The sequence below is a fragment of the Ambystoma mexicanum genome, chromosome 1p (genome assembly GCF_040938575.1).
Source record: "Ambystoma mexicanum isolate Mex_15411 chromosome 1p, UKY_AmexF1_1, whole genome shotgun sequence".
Taxonomy (NCBI): Eukaryota; Metazoa; Chordata; class Amphibia; order Caudata; family Ambystomatidae; genus Ambystoma; species Ambystoma mexicanum.
In genome coordinates, this window is record NC_090921.1 from 241,571,992 (window position 1) to 241,590,151 (window position 18,160).

An 18,160-nucleotide genomic window follows, 5' to 3' on the forward strand; every position below is an offset into this window, starting at 1 on the left:
GTTAGTATCTGCCTTCCCTCCCATTAACTAGCAACACCATTGAACTCTCTGTTACAAGCAAGCTCATTGCCCCTCGCCGGGGCGTTACCTGACCGGGAATCCCTTGCCCCACAACATTCCTTCCCTTCTGTCCCTGGCGGGAGGGGGTGTGGCAGCCTCTCAGAAAATGAAGAGGCTCGGAGCTGGGTAATCTCCACTCTGAGCCACCACACAGCTGGTGGCTGCCATCTTCCCCCGCCGGAGATCGAGGTAAGTGTTGTTCTACTCCCGCCTGCCCCCAATCCAAAGAATTCACTCCCTGCCCTCCCAACCCCACTTACCTTATTTTCTGTCCATTTCGGGAGTAGACGCGCTGGGAACATTTCTGTCCCCAGCACGTCCGCTCCCGATCTGTGACAGGCCGTCATGGAAAGGAAGAAGGGACTAAACGTAGTCCCTTCTCTCCTTTCCATGGCAGCCATTCTTTTGGTTTACATTTTTCCATATTTTTTGAATGGCTGCCATGGAAAGGGAGAAGGGACTTTGTTTTCCCTTCCCCGGCAGCCATTTTATTTTTTTCCTGTTTCAAAACACATGCGCGTTTCGGAACAGAAACAAAATGCTTTTAGTACCCCGGTCTCACGGGCCGGGGTACTAATAGCAATAGGCCCCTCACAGCGGGCACATTACCACGTCAGGTAATGCCCCGGGGCCTTCGTTAACTTTGGGCATAATAAAGGCATGTAGGCATTCACTCTGACTCCCCTCTGCTCTTTCATCCCCTTCAGCACTCTTAGGTGCAACATCATCAACCTAGGATTGATGCTGCCTGCCCTTCTGGGACCCTCTCCCCCAGGCACCCGCACCCCTTCCTTCCCTCATCACACACAACCATTTGCAGTTATGAATTTGTTACAAAGCTTCCAGTAACAGATGTTGTATGTTAGGTTTCTGTAATGTTATATTACCTTTGAATCCATGTGTATGGACAAATGTGCTTTGTGATTCACTATTCGTACCCATTATCCCCAACAGATCTTTTGCAGAAGCCCCCCAAACCATCATTAGAGGGGTTGGCCTCACTCACTGCATTTGCTGGCATGGTGTTATATGCACATTTCACCCCTGACTATAAGAGAATGTAGTATTTCTATGGATGTGGCAGAAGGTAGGGTGAGTGGATTGAAAGTGTAGGGAGCATTTATTTTGTCTTGATAGAGAGGAGGAAGGCAATTAAAGTAATGAAAAGGGGAGTTAAGTCTTGGTAATTATGACTTGTTTTGTACATGGATTTGATTTTTAAAAAACAAAAACATGCAAGTATGGACTTCTGAACACTTTGATGTGTTCAAGGTTAATTGTCGGAGCACATTCACTATACAGACTATGAGGTGGCACCTAGGACAAAGTAGCGTGGTTAGAAATGCTATTTAAACCTCAAAGCCTTTCTTCCTGATCCAGTCACAACAACACCCAAAGTTACTCAAGTTTGGCTTGGGAGGGAGCAGGATGAAAGCGCATTCCAAGAGTAACGAGAGAAGACAACCCTTACCTTGTCACCAGGCTCCTTACTCAGGCCCCAGACAGTTGTCATTATGTTGGCAGTGGTGCCAACATCAGGCAATATGGCCAGGACACTTTCCAGTGATGGTGTCGTCCCCTTGGACTTGGGAGGAGGCTGGCGCATTGTGCTGGGACAATTGGGCATCCAGGAAAGGAAATCAAACTACAGTGGACACCGGCCAAAAAGAGAGAAAAAAGCAGGTCAACAAGCTGAAGATGTCAGAGTGAGCTCACATCAGTTATGGAAAAGTCACATGTGAGGAAGACATTGCTGGGAGAGCGGACCATGGTGGGTAAGAGGAGACATTCTTCTCGAGTCACGCTTTTTTAAGATAAGTCACTTTTATTACACTCCCTGTTAATAGGACCACCAATCCGAACCATGTCTCAATCATCCCCATTTTAGGTCATGTACGTACAGAAGCGTTCCCCAGAAGATTAGATGCCTTGGGCTATGTGTTAATTTGGGGGCTTCTGAGATAATGTTTCTAGGATTAGTAACTAGAGTGAATTACAGAAATGACATTTGATAAAAACAAACTGTTGCACAATATATCCAATATGCTATCCATTAATTAAAGGGTGAGGCTACAGCCCCAAATGATCAGCTCAGTGGATAGCGTAGCAATCATCTTACATTTAGCATGCAGAACAAAGAAAACATTTGACCTTGTACAAGGGCCTAAAGAAATGCTTTGCCCTCATTATGTCATCAATATATGCGTCTTGGTCCAATGAAGAAAAACATACAATTCTTCAGCTTGCTAATAAGAGCCGTGACCATCCCATTTATTTTTTAGATTTAGCTTCCAGCTGTTCTCTTCTTTCTCACTGGAATCTGTTTTGTGTATATACATGAGGCCCTTTGAGTGGTGGGTTCACAATGACAACTGCTGTTTTTTGCCACCCTTCTAGCCACAGTTAGATACATGCACATGGTTTTTTCCAAATAGAAATACTAAAATTGTGAGTCAAGAATACATGTAGCAAACCCTTATTGATCTAAGTCAGTCTGCTTGTAATTCTGTATGTCTGGGCTTCTCTAAAGCCTGTCTGCCTTTGTGCTTAAAGGTATGTAGCAAAATCCAACACTCCCCAAACCATTGGAAGAGGTTAGACCCACACAGCAGGAGAAGGAAGGTAATCACACTGGTGGCCACAGGTGGTGCTATACATTCCACATTCCCTACAATAGAAGGAGAACATTCTCACTTACCTGCCCACTGTTGACAGCAGCATGCTGAGCAGAACAGGTGAAAATCACCATGGTCAGAAACTTAATCAACTCTGAGTGGGTCTCCAGCGAAGAAGGCACACCTATTGGAATTAATCGGGAGAACATCAATAACTGTGCGTGCATGTTTAACATCGTCAGAGGTCATTTTATCTGAATGACAGGTGTGGGTGCACTCTAGAACTTGCAGTAAGTGCCGTCTTGTGACCATGGCTGTATGATGTGTATCTCTATGGCAACAGCATTGCCATTATTTCAGGATAGAGGCGATTAAGCACAGTTTGTTACTATGCTGTAGTGATGGTTGCTTCAAAGATCTAGAAAATAAGAGCTCTGTTGGAGAACTATTTATAAGTATGGAGCATGTTAAATAATCCTAGTTCTTCAAACATGACATGGGAATTGGCCTGTTCTATCCGTCTGATAATGATCTAGCTATTTACAACTTCTTGAATTCCTGGGCCGATTGTTAGGGCTTTGAGTCTAAACAGATGGGGATATAATTTCACCAAAATCACAGGATTAGTGTTGAGGGATATCACATTACCATTGACTCCTCAATGACATCACCAGAAGTTACAATGAATGATCTCTGACCTCTAATGTTGAAGAATCTTTATGTTACTATTACCTCAGATGGGTACACATATCAATAAAAACTGATAACTGGCACAAACACTCAGCTATTAAGCAAACAAAATGTAAAGGCATACTTTTAATAGATCAGTAGTGGGATTTGATTAATGACAGGTTTTGCATAGCAGTCCTCAGCAATTGCCACCTCTAGAGATACCCAGGTGCATCATGAGTGCAAGACTTGATACACAGCAAACTACACTATATTATCCAATCTTACCAGAGGATGTGTTCTCCAAGAAGCCTTCTTTGAAGATTTCGCCCACCCAGGCCTGGAGCTCTGAGTCTCTTCGGATGCTCTCTTCACTCTTATAGTAGTATTTCACAATGCTGGACACATAACTAAGAAAGAAAAGCATCAACCGCCAATGAGATATTATGACTTGTATTTAGTCTCTTCTATGTATGTATACGAACCCCTACAACAGGACTGAAAATAGTTTCATTTACTAATGTTTGTCATCGCAGGGGTGATGTTTATATTCAGTATCAGTTTTCCTTGTGTGTACCAACTTTGAGCTGCTGCCTGTAACAATATAGCCTTATAGACTGAGGGAGGAGTAGTTATCATGGGATAATGACCCGCCATTAAGTTATGGTCGGAGCTGTAGCCGAGGGCCATATGTTAGAAAGTGAAAGCATTTTCCAATGGTTTATCTTTCTCTCGTGTGTTAAATAGTATGTTGCAACAAAAAAGTTCCTGCCAGAGCATAAGTGTCTTTTTGAAAAAACAACCTTGCATGGAAATTGCATTGCTGTTTCCCTGTCTGCTTCTGAAGACAGAATGTTCAGAATGTAGTCAATATCAGTAGTTATTGACTGCACTCTAAACAATCCGATTGGGTGAGAGGAGATCAATAACGATTTCCATGTCATAATATATTATAGCGAACTGACCTCTACTATGAATCTTCAGGGAACATTTCCACTGTGTGCATTACGCATTTGAGTGATGGCATGTACTTAAACCACAAACCATAGTAAATGAATCTGCATTATATTACAGGAAAACCTTTTTGTTTACATATGAGCATTTTGTAAGGCAATCCAATTATTTCAGTGAAGCTTTACAAGGCGGCTGGGCTTTGAGGGCAGTGACATGCAATTCTTTTGTTACAGCCTCTAGCTAAATGTGCCACTCTATTGTATGTAAACACTTTTCTAAAGTAGAACAAATCAGTATGCATAACACAATTTCTTTGCCATTTCACAGTTAGGTTGACTAATCTTATTCTCACACCTCTATCCATCCACTCAACTTTCTACTCAACCATTTCTAATCCATCTTGTGTGGAAAATATAACATGAGTTACAGGAAGAAAGCAGCAATATCTCATTAATGCTACATGGCTACATTGGTAGGAAAATGGGACCTGGTTAGTTTTTGGGAGCATGCATGAAAGGTGTTGGTTAGAGAAATTAAAACACAAATTACCTGGTGAAATGAACAAGCTAGTCAAAGCTAGCCCGCAAAGGTAAGAACCGAAAACAGTCCTTCTCTTGCCACGCCCGACCCTCTGGAACCCTATCCCGCTGCAGCCTTGGAACGCCACCGACGTTCCAAAACGCTAAAAACCAGGCCCTTCCATCAATACCTCCTGCCTGACTAAATGCATGTTTTTCCAGCCATCTGCCAACAGGACGGCACTACTGCCAAAAAATGCCATGATCAACGCTGGCTTCCAAACTCTGGAAAGTGCTCAGCTGCTCTCAAGCTAGGATTGCTCTATAAACAATAAATTAAAATAAGGAGCTCAGCAATCTGGCAGACCTTATGGAGTGTTCAAAAAAGAAATTCTCTTTAAGGGTGCATCTACAATAACAAGCATTGACAAAACCAATTGGTCTGGCTAAGAAAATGTAGAGGGTAGCCTTTTTGTCCTCTCTTGGCTTTACAAAACAGAATTATACACTATATTTACAAAACCAGCCTGACTGGCTTTGGCAATGATTTAATACATAATTACAGTATTGTTCTCCATTCAGCTTGATGTAACATGAAAGGCGGTGTCCCGTTCATTCATACAAAATACTTAAGCAAGATGGTCACCACAGAAGTGGAAGCCGGGTCTCCAAGCGGAGCCCTTCTTCCATTTACATGGCGGCCCAGGAGGCTGGAGCAATGGTGGAGCCGCTGCCAAAAACAATAAGGTGAGTAGGATAGGGGGATGGTGAGGGGCGGTAACCGTGTCCAAGGGAAGAGGAGGGTGGGTGGACAATGACGGGGTGGAGGAGCAGCAATCAGGTTGCTTGGAACGTGAGCTTGTATCTGTAGATTCAGCCCGTGATCCAAGTAACCTGAGTGGCTGGCTTCCCTGCTCTGGGTGCTAATAGAAATTCCGTTCCTGGGATGACAGGACTAGAGTATGTTGTGAAGAAGCATCTTATATAGCAATTTAGACCGGCGTGCTGTTGCGCATGAGTGGCATGCCCTGTTGGGATTCCCCGGCGCATGCTCCTGATTGCACTTGCCAGTCCTTTTCAGATTACCACACATAATAGTGACATTTTAAGGGGGACAAAGGGAGGACGGAAAGTAAGAACTGGGAGTATGAACTTGAAGTGCAGTACTCACAGTAATGCTAATTTACTCCTACATCCTGCCCCTGTCCCTTCATACTGCTGGGAGATTAACAAGCATTTCCATAGAACAGAAGCACGTCCTACCACAGAAGAGTGGCTAACAAACATCAACTGAAGGACTTTGAGCACTAGCTAACATTTCTCCAGAGGACTGATAACCCAAAAATAGCATCTGCTTTAAAACTGGAATCTAGTGAGTAAAGTCTACAGAAAGAATGAGGAGCATATTTCTTGCCACGTTACATGCCTCTTAAAAGCCACTGATCTACTCTTATCTCTGACTAGGTGTGCATGAACGTTTTTTGAGGGGGACAATTAGACACCCCATTATGTGCCAAATATGTTCCAATTACACGTAGCTAAGAAAATGAGGGCTCCCAAAATTTTGACAATGTAGGCAAACTGGGATTTCACCCCAAGTTACAAGGGTGATCAAGACCTCACTAATCTCACCTGCATCCTCTCTGAATGCTATAGTCACATTCTATCAAATGATCAGTAAATCCTCAGCTCAATTTGACCTGCAAGTACTAGAAAAAAAGACCCTCCTGTAACACTACAAAGAAAGGCAAAGAAGGGTTATAACTGGTATCCCTATCCCAGAAGAGTTCTGGGTCACGGGCAAGTCCCATTCATCAAGAAATACCTTCGGGCCGCCTTCAACACGATGATGGGAGGCAGGATGTCCTTTTTCACAGGGCCGTGGGGAAAGTAATTGCCCATTTTGGGGTGGGACAAAGCATGATTTGCATATAGTATTTTCCCTTCTGAAATGGCAGGGCAGATATGGAGGTTTGCCCAGAACAATGTCGGTACCTTTCAGCAATCAGTCCTCAGTTTTGCTAATCTCTTTTGAATGAGATGGGTATGGCAGGAAGTGGGTAGTGACCTTGTTGCACCAGGAGACCGAAGCTACACAACACTGATGATGCCTAATTAGGCTGACATATGCCTGGTGTTACTTTTGTCTCATGTGAATAGGATGTGACCAAGCAGCTAGGGCTGTACTGTCTCTTTTTGAGTGGGGCTTGATTTGCATACAGTATTTCTCCATTGGACTACCGTGAAATGGTCGAAAATAAAATACCTACAGCAAAATGGCCGCATTTCTTTTGGTCACATTTGTTTAATATTTGAAGGAGGAGACCCCCGTAGTCCTCCCACTTCCTCCTACCTTAAACTATACCCTTACCCCACTCACATCTAGTTTTTACTAAAAATGTACAATGAACCCTAACAATATTGACAAAAAAGGCGGTCATTTTGCAGTAGGTATTCCCGAATTTCTGCAGATCCTCTCTCCTTCTGTAATAGCATGGCAGGCTAAAAAACATTGTTCTGGTAGGTTGCCCAGAGCAATTGCCAGTGGTTATAATGAATTCTAACCCTCGAATGGAAGGTACTTACTGTGTCGAAAGCGGCCTCTTTCTGATCCCAGCGAGGTGCGCTTTACACGTTTGCGTTGCTGTTGTGGGTCCAGTTCTAACCCTTTTTGGAGTGAGGAATGGTGTGAAGAGAGATGGCAGCAAGATCTACGTTTTCACCTTTTGGCCTGCGGTTGGCGCCGTGCGACTTCGGGTGGATCTGGGCTGCGCCAGAGGTGGACGGCCGCTGGTGGAACTGTCGGAGGTGCAGAACTGTGGGTGGTGAGTTGCGAACGGTGAGGCGACCGCTGAACGGAGCTGGTCGCATTGCCGCCCACTTGTAAAACAGCGGGTGAGCACCGCAAGCATTTTTTCGGCGCCAGTCCCGTGGCTGGGCTGGTCAGGGAGTACCCATGAGCCCGAGCTAGGCTAGGTGAAGGTCTGAGCTGGTCACTGCGACACCTAGCCGGGGCGAGTAGTTCTTGTCCATTGTGCTTCCAACTGCCATTGGTTTATACCTAATGTGTGGAAATAAGCACTAGTAGTAAGAGCGGTTGCTGAACAAGCTAGAGTAGCAGGCGGAGAGACTGCTGAAGCGACTCCTTTGATCCCTGCAACCATATTAAACAGGCTAATACTTCTGCCATATCCAACTACTGCAATTCATATTAGTACCTCTTTGGTCCTGACTGGCATATTATAAAGCTCAAAGCAAGCATCAGAGGAAAACGATGAAACATTTATATAGAGTAATTGTATAATTACTCTGGTTCCTGACAGAGAACAATCTATGAGAAAAAATTAGCACCAGTACCTCAGGATCGAATTATAACTTTGGCAGAATGCATGGAAAAGTATGTGCTGTGGAACTGGGCAATAAGGACGGTAAAGGCAATACTAAAAAACCTGCCCCAGCAGCCGCGGGTGCTATTACCTCCTATTTCCAGCCCAATCTGCCAGTAGAGGAAATTCTGACAGTACTGGAAACTGTCGAACTAACCACTGTACTTGGCAATAACTCACAGGACAAGTCTAATGATGGTGAGATAGACAATAACTCCCTCCTAGAGATGTGTCTCTCAATGCAAAGACAAATGACCCCTGCTATGCTTAAGGCATTGGTTGACTGCACATTGAACGACTCATCACCTAATTTGGCGCAACTGCATAATGCGACGGAAAGGCTATCTGTCTCACCAAATTTGGAGGCACATGCAGACCACTCGGTTATGGAATCATCTATTGACTCTTACTCCATGCCAGATGCGTTAAGTGAGTTACAAACTTCAGTTGCGCCATTGCAATTCGCATTTAAGATACTACTGAAAATGTGTGGAAGCATTTTGAGAACACTATCAATTTGGCTCCTGTAAATGCGGCAAATTGTAATTTGACGGATGAGGCGGAGAACAACTTGTCCATAGCTGTCGGGCTTGCTATGGCTGATTCGAATGAGATTCCTATTCAGGAAATTAATGTGTCCAACAACTCAGAGATATATTTTTCACGTAAGCAGCGGAGACTGGCAAGAAGGGTGGCAACGGGAAAGCGTCCGTGTGTCGAAGCCTCCCCATTACCTGCGACTGCTCTACCTAAAAAGACTACGAAAAAAATCTAAGAAAAAAGTGACACAGGCTTCACAGCGAAAACAAGCTAAGGAGGGCTGCTTGACAAGCTGGTTGATTACTTACAAGGATAGGGATGCTTCTGTGGCCGAGCAAAATTCGGCCGAGCTCTCAGCTTCCTTCATGGAAGAGGAGCCAGACAATTTCTTCTACTCCTCTTGGCAGAAGCCACAACTTGCCGTTGAGAGAAAAGGTTAATTTAACATTGATGGATATGGTCCCAGTTTTAGCTGGGTGTAAGAAGAATATATGCATCATTAAGAACATTTTACAAAATAGTGAATCCGATTGGCTTATGAGAACAGAATTTTTGACCAGATTGCACTCAATCCCGCAAGTGAGAGTATTAAGATCAGAGGACTTTGAATTTATAGAGCCAGTCAGCTGTTTGAACACTAATGTATCGGCCATCCATTGCAAATTTCAATCCACTATTCAACTAATGCGATCATACAAAGAGAATCTAATCAAGGTTTATGTTCAACTTGATGTGGAACCTGAAAAAGAATATCTCACCTGCCCTAGGACGAAGCCAGTGTTGCCTAAGAGCAAGATAATTGTTCCCACTTTACCTAAAGAGAAATCCCCACAGATGGAGGACATCCAAAACATCTTGAAGTGGTTGGCAGAAGCCCTCCCGGTGGTCCTCAAAAAGGAATGAAACCTCTCAATCATGTCTTGGAATTGCAGGGGCTTTAACCACCTGTTTTTACCAGGAGGTTTTTTGTCTCTAATCACTAAGTACCCATGCTTCTGTTTACAAGAAACATGGCTTACTTCACAAATCCAACTAAATGGCTATACGCTGTATCAATCTACGGCCAACAAGGGACCACGGGGTAGACCGTATGGGGGGCTAATTGTAGGAATTGTACATAATGTGAAATCCTGCCAAATTTCAAATTGAGACCAAGTTCGACGAATTTCTTATTGCTGTTGAATTTGAATTACTAACTGTAGATCATAAATAGAAAGTCTTACTAATTACTCTTTATTCCCCGCCAGGCACTGCCCAAAATGAAGTAATATAAGAATCTTTAAATGAGATTATGATAAGATGGTCCCTAAAGCAGGGAAATAAACTTGTTGTGATTGTCGGGGATTTCAATTGCCACATGTTGGGAGGGAAATGGCCCTCAAACAACCCTCTCCTAAGATATGAGAGTAGAATGCTTCATACGATAACAGAGCTGGTGGGGCAGCAATGGCTGAGTTTTTTAAATTTTTTAATTATTGGGATATGGAAATGATAAACGGTAGAATGATTGGCGACTATACTGGTAAAGAAACGTGGGGAAATGGCAAATGTATGAGTACTCTCGATTACACCTTTGTCACGTCTGAATTGGCAGCACATGTTAAAGATTTTAGGTGATCGCTAATAACTGGAGTGACCATGCTTTACTCTCATTGACAGTGACCTTAAATGAGCCTAAACATACCTCCAAATCTCTGGGGAATATGAAGGTAAATTATGCAGCCACACAAATTAGCTGGTTGGAGAAAAACATAGCAAAAGCAGAATTGGCCATAGCGGAGGCTCATCACCCTGACACCGTCACATTTCAGAGGATGACAATTGATAATATCGAAAACTGGATAGCCGCATTTTCTATGAAACATGCTTTTAGCGAGGACGGCGATAGCTAGGATCGACCAGCCTAATACAAACTGGGATTCCAAAAGAGCACTTAGAGCAGCAATCCGAAAATCCAAGAAGACATGCTCCACTTTACTTTCCTATCACACTATTAGCAAGTCACTTAAGAACAAACAGCTTGGATCAAACAAAAAAAATATTTAAGCAAGCTTAGGCAATAGCAGGATACTATACGAGTACTATGTACTAAAAATACCCACAATGTATGGGCATTACTGGGGGAAGCACAGGGGAATAGGCTAACTCCGATGATCAAGCCCATAGGAGCTCACAGGTGGGAAAGATTCTTGCGGGACCGTAATATCCCTTGTGACTGGCCCTCCTATTCCCCCGTTTTCAATCACGGTAGACAAGCTTATCATTAAAATAAAAGACTTTAAATCATCCCGTGCGCTGGGACCGAATGGCTTGGCAAACATTGCACTAAAGAACAAACCAGTGTTTTGAGCGGAGCTCCTTAAGATTCTGTTCGAAATAGTATTTAGTGAAGGAAGAATTCCGATCTCATGGCAGAAGGCTATACTAATTCCTACATACAAAAAGGGCGACAAGTTTGACCCAGCAAACTTCAGATTATTATCTATGCTGGATTGTACTAGCAGAATGTTTGCTAGCTTTCTTCTAAACAAACTCCATAGATGGATAGACATGAGGGGGATCCTAAACCGCTTTCAGAGTGGTTTTAGGCAGGGCTATTCCACCACATACAACCTTATCATTATAGACACCTTATGTATGAATGCAAGGAAAATTGGGAACCCCCCTGTGTACGCCCTCTTTGTGGACTTTAAAGCTGCATTTGACCGAGTTCGCACAGAGCTATTATGGTCCAAATTAGAAACACTTGGCTACCCACAAGAACTCCTATATTACTTAAAACTTCTCCATGAAAATAACACAGCTTCTCTGAAGCTAGATTTGTAAGGTAATATGACTGCACAATTTGAACAGAATCGAGGTGTTAAGCAGGGTTGTGTTACAGCACCTATGTTATACAATCTTTTTGTCTATGACCTCCATGAAGCAATTAACGCAGTTCATAACTGTCCCCCTCGAATAGGTGCTGAAGGATGCCCGGTTCTTGCTTACGCAGATGACTTAGTCATTCTTGACCACACATTTAGTGGTTTACGGCGATCAGCTGAAGCATTGTGGCTCTACACAAAAAGGAACAATCGGAATTCAACTTGGAGAAGACCCTAGTTATGGTTTTCTCCAGCAAAAAGATCACTTGCATAAGACTTGAAGTGCAAGAACTAGTTATATTATATACACCTAACTATAGATATCTGGGTTTCGAGTTTGAGACTACTAACGACTATCTTCTATGCATTCAAGCCAGAAAAGTTAGAGCTGCTCAAATCACGGCTCTGGTCTATCGTTTTACTAGGACCCATAGGGGTTTCAGTATATGGGCTGCACGGCTGCACGACTATTGTTTCAGCAGGTCCTCAACCCCATGATGATATATGGCATTGAAGCTTTGCAGCAGATGGATCTTAAGTGTCTACTGGTAGTGGAGGGCAAATTCTGGAAAAAAATGTTTGGCCTCCCTACCTGTATCCCTATGGCTATTATCAGACTCGAGCTGGGGATGAAATCTTTGAAATCGTTGGTCCTCAAAAGAAGGGCTGAACTCTACCTGAAGATTAGCAGTAACTCAAATAAACAACTATTGGTCTCTCTGCAACATGAAATGTGGAAGGAATCTAAGAAGTCGCCTTTAAAGGTCAATATTGAAAAGTGTTTGGCCGCAATAAACTGGAATACTGATTGGGAGAATTCTCCCCCATTGCAAAATCTGAGTTGTCAAGAAAAGTAGACCTAGGCGATTGGTTAGAAAATTATGCTCACCTTGAAGATCTTAAAAAATATCAATTTGTGAAATATATGTTGTATAAGCATAAAAAGCCACCACAATATTTAAATTTATGTCCAGGAATAAGACTTCCTATTCGTCAACTTGTACCCCTTATATTCTGCCGCCAAATTAGTGTACATGTGCCGCAACACGTTCCTTTTTCGGGCAAGGGCTTGTACATTCCCCCTCTCGTATCCATCCCCCACTCGTTGTGGTATTTCATTATTTTGTCCCAGTACAGCGGAATGTCTGTACGCATATATTCGAGTTGCACCAGGGAATTCATGTTATATCTATGCCTACCTCATAATGCTATTTCACCTCCTACACACCGATCCAGTGGTGTCAATGCTCCCCCAACTGTTATCCACCCTTCCCTACCCACATCACCCCACACAATTCTACCCACAATTCAACAACCACCACTTCACAGCAAAATAAATCACTAACACCTTAAAACACAAGTCAATAAAAACACAAATATATACACAATGCTATAGAGCCTTCCTCAATCTCCACCTTGAGACAAGGGCATTGGTCCGCAATTTAATGGACCTACTCAACAAAATCACACTATTTACAACTAGTGTACACCCTCTTTCCCCTTGCCTCGGGAAGAGGATATTTACCTCCTCACATGCCGTTGTACCTACTAGAAGGTCTCCAGATCCTCCATATAATAGACATAATTCCATATGTTATCCTGCAGGGCTGCCTTTCCTCCAGAAGTGGAGAAGATCCTGTTACTTTCTCGTCACCATTTGCCTCATGGTGTATATATATATATATATATATATATATGATACATTACTCACCGTAATCGTATTTCTGATGCTTGTATCTGCTTAGATTCACATGCTGTGCATAGGCCGCCATCTAGTGGAAGCTGTGGAGTATTACAGTTTGTTTTTCGAAACTCGAAAATGGGCGTCGACACAGGGCGTGCCAGTAATACTATCCCTAGTCTGTCGTCCGCTGTACCCAAGATCCCTCACGCTCTGGGATCTTCAGATTGTATTTTTTCTGACATGAGGTAGCATGAGGAGTAGCGTGAGTACAGATAATCCAAGCAGATAGATAGAAAGGTAAGACTACAAGCAACCATACGCCTTCTTTCAGAGGGGAGGAAGGGTGGGTCGCATGTTAATCTAAGCAGATACAAGCATCAGAAATACGATTACGGTGAGTAATGTATCCCTTCTGAGGCTTGTGGAATCTGCTTAGATCAAATGCTGTGCATAGATTAGCGAGCAGTACCTGAAGAAGGAGGTGGGATGTGAGAAGGGTCAATGGCAAATAAATGTCTTAGAACCTCTTGTCCCACTTGTGTATCTGCCATGGAATGGGTGTCAATGCATTAATGCTGAGTAAAAGTGTGAATAGAGCTCCAAGTAGCTGCTTTGCAAATGGTGTCAAGGGGTACATTTGCAATGAAAGCCAAAGTGGCCCCAATGCCTCTAGTAGAGTGGGCTCTTGGCGTGAAAGGCAGAGTTCTTTCAGAGAGTGAGTAACACATCTGGATACAGTTAATAATCCACTTCGAGATGGCACCTTTAGAGACGCGATCCTCCTCTCTGCCTGTAGCTACGGAGACAAACAGTTGATCTGTTTTCCTTAGCGGTCTGGTTTTATTTACATAGTAGAGGACCGCCCTACGCACATCTAGGGTGTGTAGTTTCACCTCAGCCGAGCTTTGAGGGTCCTGGAAGAAAGCCGGAAGCTCGATGGACTGGTTTACGTGGAATTTAGATATAAACTTAGGTGAGAACCTAGGGTGTGTGCGTAAAACCAGTTTGTCTTTATGGACAGTAAAGAAGGGATCCTGCACTGACAGAGCCTGAATTTCACTGACCCTTCTTATAGAAGTAATAGCTACTAAGAAGGCCGTTTTATAAGTCAGGTGTTTGAGACTACTTTTATGCATGGGCTCGAAGGGGGGGCCCATGAGCTTAGATAGCACCACATTAAGGTCCCACCCTGGTGGTGGGTTTGAAATAGGAGGGTGAAGTCTCTTTACTCCTTCCATGAAGGCTTTAACTACTGGTACTTTCCACCACGAGACCTTGTTATGGGAAGTGGTGTATGCCGACAGGGCTGCCAGGTGTACTTTCAGTGAGTTAAAAACCAATCCTGCATCTAGCAGGTGGAGCATGTATGTAACAATAGTGGAAGGAGTGCAATCAACTGGGTTGATTTGTCTACTCTGGCACCAGATAACGAATCTCTTCCACTTGTCGAAGTAACAGTGCCTTGTGTTTGGTTTCCTAGATTCCTTTAGGATGTCCATACACCTCTGTGGTAAATTGAAATGTCCAAACTCTATGACCTCAGGAGCCATGCTGCCAGGTTCATTGAGTTGGGTTGCTGATGCACTGTTTGACCTTGGTCCTGGGACAGTAGGTTGTACCAGGCTGGAAGTTTGATGGGCTCGCACACCGCCATCCTGCGTAGGTGTGGTAACCACGGTTGTCTTGCCCACATGGGAGAAACTAGGACGAGCGTCATCGATTCTCTGTTCATCTTGTTGACCACCTTCCTGATGAGAGGAGTTGGTGGAAAAGCGTACGCAAACATCCCTGACCAGTTTATCCACAGGGCGTTCCCCTGGTAGTCTGGCTGGGGGAACCTGGATGCAAATCCTGGGCATTGTCTGTTTTTGCTTGTGGCGAATAAGTCTATAGTGGGAAAACCCCACTGAGAGAAGATATCTTCTACGACCTCTCTGTGTAGAACCCATTCGTGTTCCTCTGGGAGGGAGTCTCTGCTCAGAGCATCCGCTAGGGAATTGAGCTCCCCTGGAACATGTTGTGATGACAGGAAGATGTTCTGTCGGAGTGCTGAATGATTTTCTGGGCAAGCTTGGACAGATTTGGCGAACAAGTCCTTCCTTGCTTGTTCAGGTAGAACATGGCTGTTGTGCTGTCCGTCCGGATTTGCACTGACAGGTTTAGTAGGTGGGGCTTGAACGCTTGAAGCGCTCTGAATACTGCCAGAAGCTCTAGCAGGTTGATGTGGTTCTTGGCTACTGAGGGAGACCAGAGACCCTGAGCTGTGTGCCGTCAGACATGCATCGGTAGTGACTACTGCCTGTACTTCGGGATCGTAAAAGGGTTTTCCCTGTGCAAGATTCTCTCTTGTCCACCAGTGAAGGCTTTGTACTAGTGTTGGCGAAACGACCACTAGATCGTCCCACTGACCACTTGCCTGAGACCACTGTTTCGCCAACCATTCTTGCATGGGACGCATGCGCAGGCACGCGTGGGGGACCAGGTATATACATGACGCCATCATGCCCAGCAAACGCATTGCTTTGCGTACCGTTATTTGGTGACCGGACTGATATTGAAGAATTTGCAGTAGTATATTCCGAATTCCTTCCTCTGAAGGAAATGTGAACCCCTCTTGAATATCTAGGATTGCTCCTAGGAACTGTTTGGAGGTGCTTGGCACCAGGCTTGACTTTTTCTCGTTGATTGAGAAGCCTAATTCGTGGAGGAGGTCGATAGTCCTTTGGATGTTTGTCCTGCAAATTACTGGGGTTTCCCCCGTTATGAGCCAGTCGTCCAGATAAGGGTACACCGGGATTACCTCCCTGCGTAGGTGTACCGCCGCCACCGCCAGTACCCTGGTGAATACCCTTGGTGCAGAAGCTATCCCGAAGGGCAGTACCTTGAACTGATAGTGCCGACTGTCCACCTTGAAGCGCAAATACTTTCTGTGCGCTGGGAACATGGAAATATGAAAATAGGCATCTTTCATATCCAAGGTTGCCATGTAATCCCCCTTTTTTAGCAGGGGGATTACCTCTTGTAGCGTAGTCATGCGAAACTTTTGGGGCTTGACATACTTGTTGGCAGGCCGTAAGTCCAATACTGGGCGCATTGTCAAATCTTCTTTTGGCACAAGGAAGTAAGTTGAATAAATACCGTTGTTTACCTGGTGTCCCGGGACGAGTTCTATCGCGCCCTTTGCTAGCAGATTGCCGATCTCCTCGAGGAGAATCTTCTGATGTTCTAAAGAGTTTACTCTTTGTCGTGGAGGATGGTTCCGGGGACGCTGCAGCAGTTCTATACAGTACCCTGCGGATACTGTTGACAGCACCCATCTGTCTGATGTGATGCCTTCCCAAACCTGGGTGAAGTTGGAAATGCGTCCCCCTACTCGGGTTGCGTGAGAAGGGACCCTGAACTGAGCGTCACTGCTTTGGTGGAGGCGTGCCGCCTCCTTTCCTGTGGCTGCCTCTGCCTTTACCACATCCTCTCCTATTACCCCTGCCGTAACCCTGGGTAGACTGTTGGCTGTTGGTGTTCCACTGTGTACCCTGCCCCTGGGAATAGTTAGATCCTCTCTGGGAATTTTGGCCGTTTGGGTGACGAAAATTACTATTCCCTTTCTGGTTAGGGGGTTTATTGGTTAACTGGCCAAGGGACTTGAGTGTCTCGTATTCGTCCTTGGCATTCTTCAGCGCGTCCTCCACCGCCTTACCAAACAACAGATCGGCTTCCACCGGTTTGTCCAACAATGATGCCTGGGTTTCTGCCTTAAAACCAGACTGCCGTAACCACGCATGTCTCTTGATAACAGTACCTTCTGCTATCAATCTGCCTGCGTTGTCCGCGGCATCAAAAGTTGCTTTTAACATGCAACCAGACACGGCTCTACCCTCTGCGGAAATTCGTGCTAACTGGCCCTTTAAGGGTTCTGGTGCAGAGGCTATGAGTGCCGCGACTTCTTCCCACTGATGGCAGTTGTAGCTGGCCAACAGGGTGGTGGAGTTTGCAATCCTTGCCTGATAGGCTGACGTTGAGGCTACTTTCCTGCCGAAACCATATAGTTTTTTGCTCTCCTTGTCTGGAGGAGCTTCGGACGATGACAAGGGTGTTCCAGCCCTCTTACGAGTGTTAGTGACAACTAGGGAGTCCGGCTTCAGATGTCCTCTTATATAGAGAGGGTCAGACTGGGCTGCCCTGAAAAGTTTTTCAACTCTGGGATTAACTGCTCTGGTGAGGTTCGGGTTCACCAGGGACGGGTCTATTCTTCCCTGAATAGACTTAAGGATAGGGATGGTCTGGGCAACCGGCCTCCTTTCTCCCACTAACTCCTCGGCGAAGTCCCTCTCCTCCTGGACACTGTGGGTGTCAATATGGAAATGTTCTGCTGCACGTGCGAGAACCTCATTCAGGAGGGGTTGGTTATCCACAGAGGAGTCGGTAACCGGGGCTTCCTTCTCTACCGGGGAATCTACTCTGTAGGTTTCAGGGTCTTCCTCTTCCTCTTCTTGGTCCTCATCATCCCCATAGTAGCCCGTCCCGGTTTGCTCTTCTACCATGCCAAAATCTTGGTCCTCACCAAAGGAAGCCTCACCTTGATACAGTGAGTATGGTCGTGAGTATGGTTGTACCTCGAAGGGGTCTGTAGACCTCATCGGTGTCTCAAACCGGGGCTTCTTACTCGGGGGATAGGATCATTAGAGCCTGAGGGTGTAGCCCCTTGTGGATCATATGAAAGGAAATGGTCTGGATTTTTATCGTAAAAGTCAGCCAAAGAAGACATCCTTGACATGACCCTATCTATGTCATCACCCGACCATTTTTTGGAACTGGGAATGACTCTCTCAGAAAGTCTAGGAGATTTATCTTGAGTAGATTTGCTGGT

General features: G+C 44.7%; 1 pseudogene; it reads right to left on the reverse strand.

The window, feature by feature from the left end:
- LOC138568627 (hydroperoxide isomerase ALOXE3-like) overlaps positions 1–18,160 on the reverse strand; it is a 935,706-nt pseudogene that overhangs the window by 50,390 nt on the left and 867,156 nt on the right.